The sequence below is a fragment of the Meles meles genome, chromosome 8 (genome assembly GCF_922984935.1).
Source record: "Meles meles chromosome 8, mMelMel3.1 paternal haplotype, whole genome shotgun sequence".
NCBI classification, from domain to species: Eukaryota; Metazoa; Chordata; class Mammalia; order Carnivora; family Mustelidae; genus Meles; species Meles meles.
This window is the reverse complement of record NC_060073.1, coordinates 17,368,860-17,371,358: the sequence shown is the minus strand read 5'-3', so window position 1 is coordinate 17,371,358 and position 2,499 is coordinate 17,368,860. Positions and strand designations below refer to the sequence as shown.

Below are 2,499 nucleotides of genomic sequence, written 5' to 3'. Positions count from 1 at the left end.
GAGGGCAACAGCAGTCTTCCCTTGCCTAGATACATTGTGATTACCTCATTTAAACAAGTTGTCAGACAATGATATTTGGTTTCTTCCTGAGATTTCTCCCACACCCTTCTTTGCTTCCAAACATTTAACCAGATGCATGTCACAAGGAAGGCCAAGCAGGAATCTCCAATCTTGTTCTATGAGGACACATCATACATGAGAGAATTGTAGGATTCTATGGCCACTATGTACAAGTGTGACCTAGTGGAGCACTTAATGATTGGGATGTTTTCACAGTGTGGAAAGATAGTATTTTGGAGTTGAGGTCTATCCTGATCAAACTTCTGCAGACCCACATCATTGGTGTTGCCTTATTGAATAATTATGTTGTTTGCTTTACTCACAGAACTATTTGTTAGGTCTGTGGAAGGAACTAGAAGAAAGAGCTGCCAAAAGTATGAAAGACCTGATGATCCATTTTTTTTTAATCTTATGCATTGGCATTACTTCAAAATCTGTATTATTCTTGGGTTTGCTAGTTTAGGAGTGAATATGATTTAAACTCAATTCTTATTCAAAGGGCCCTAATGTAAATTGATTGAAATAATTAGATCCCAAAGTTTCTTGGCAGAAAAGTATCCCATCAGAAAGTCATCAGTGTGTCCATATTCACATAAAATATTCAGAGAAAATAAGCCCAGTTGAAAGAATTGAAATGACATGACAACTGAGGATTGAGCATAGGGTATGTGTGTGTGTATATATATATACACACACGCACACACACATATATATGTATTATCTTTATTATCTTTATTTTTATGCTTCTTGGCATTCTTAGAAACATCTTTATTACAAGTGCTCTTGAACAATTCCACGTATGCATTGCAGAATGGTGTAACTTCTATTTACTGATACTATACTGTTCTCAAGACAACTTGCAAATTCGTATTTTTCTTAATGGCAATCATACTACAATATTATAATGTATCAGATCAACATGTTGTACACCATAAATTTACACAAGCTATCAATTTTTTTAAAAGCAGATATTCGTTTTAAAAAGGCTATCTTGAAGATAAAATTTGATTCAAACATTGGAGAAACTAAGGCAAACTTGGTGGACCATGAAAATAATATTATGTGAGATTCCTTATGTAAAATGTACTGACTTTAAATAATTTTGCCTACTGCTGCATGTAATAATTGAAAAAAATTTATGGTTAAAAATGCGTATGTTTGAACATAGAATCTTTTAAGATGAAAAACTTACTTAGGACTTGAAAGTTGATGTTAGGAGTTGAATTGTGTCCTCTAATGAAAGAATATTTTGGAGTCTTAATCTTCACAATGTGACCCTATTAGGAATAGTGTATGTGTCTGACAATTACACTTTTTTTATTTTTAAAGATTTTATTTATGAGAGAGAGAGATAGTGAGAGAGAGCACAAGTAGAGGAGCTGCAGGCAGAGGGAGAAGCAGACTTCTCATGAGCATTGAACCTGATGAAGGGCTGGATTTCAGGAATCTGGGATCATGACCTGAGCCAAATGCAGACACTTAACTGACTGAGCCACCCAAGAGTCCTGGCTTATTTTAAATTATAATTTAAAGTACCAACATTAAGCTTTGATGGCTGGGGCATCCATTTCAAAGACCTCTCATCTGCAATGAACACAATGCCAGGAACCCAACTAGGTGAGGAGTCAGGCTGCCCTACCAATGAAGTCCCTCTTTTGGAAAGCCCTGGGTGACTTTTACCTGATCATTTGTGTGACCCTGTGTTTTTCTTCCTGGACTTTATGTTTTAAATTCAGCAATAGTGAACCCCCAAATACTGGGTACCCTACTCTTGATCCCAATAAAGACAGAATATCAGTTGGCCAGCTTTTTCTCTCTCTCCCTGTCTCTGTGAACCTGTGGTCAAACTGTGGGGCCCCTGGCCTGTAATGTACCCTCTGTGACTTTGGAGAAATAAATCTTGTTTTTTCAGTGCCCCTCATTGTTTCAATTGAGAAAAGGAGGAGAAACTGAAAAAGAACACAGGTCACTATCTGGGGTCTCAGAATTGCAATTTGGGGAGCATGGATTTGGTGTAAGCAGGTAAAATGTCCCGCTTATGTGGGGAAAGCAAAGGGTTTTTTTTTTTTGAGAGGAGAAAGGAGTTATTAGATGATTTAGACAAAGAAGAGGAGAGAGAAAAATAAATCAAATAACAAGCTTCACTTGGTACTGACAGATGGAACTGCTTTCGATTACTAATTCCTTCATTGTTTTCTTCTTTCTTTCTTTCTTTCTTTAAAGAGAGAGAGAGCAGGGAGGTGGGGATGGTCAGAGAAAGAGGGAGGGAGAACATCCCAAGCGGGCTCCACACCCAACACAGGGCTGGATCTCATAACCCTGAGATCATGACCTGAGGTGAATCAAGGGTCTGAGGCCTTACCTACTGAGCTACCCAGGCACCCTGTTTTTAATTACTACCTAGTTGATTATTCTATTGATGCTGTCACACAAATGAAT

General features: G+C 37.7%; 1 non-coding gene across 1 annotated transcript; it reads left to right on the top strand.

Moving 5' to 3' along the window:
* Positions 1-298: 298 nt before the first annotated feature.
* Positions 299-425, top strand: LOC123950205. Its single transcript, XR_006820195.1, has one exon. It is a non-coding gene; the product is annotated as a small nucleolar RNA SNORA18 (small nucleolar RNA).
* The last annotated feature ends 2,074 nt before the right edge of the window (positions 426-2,499 follow it).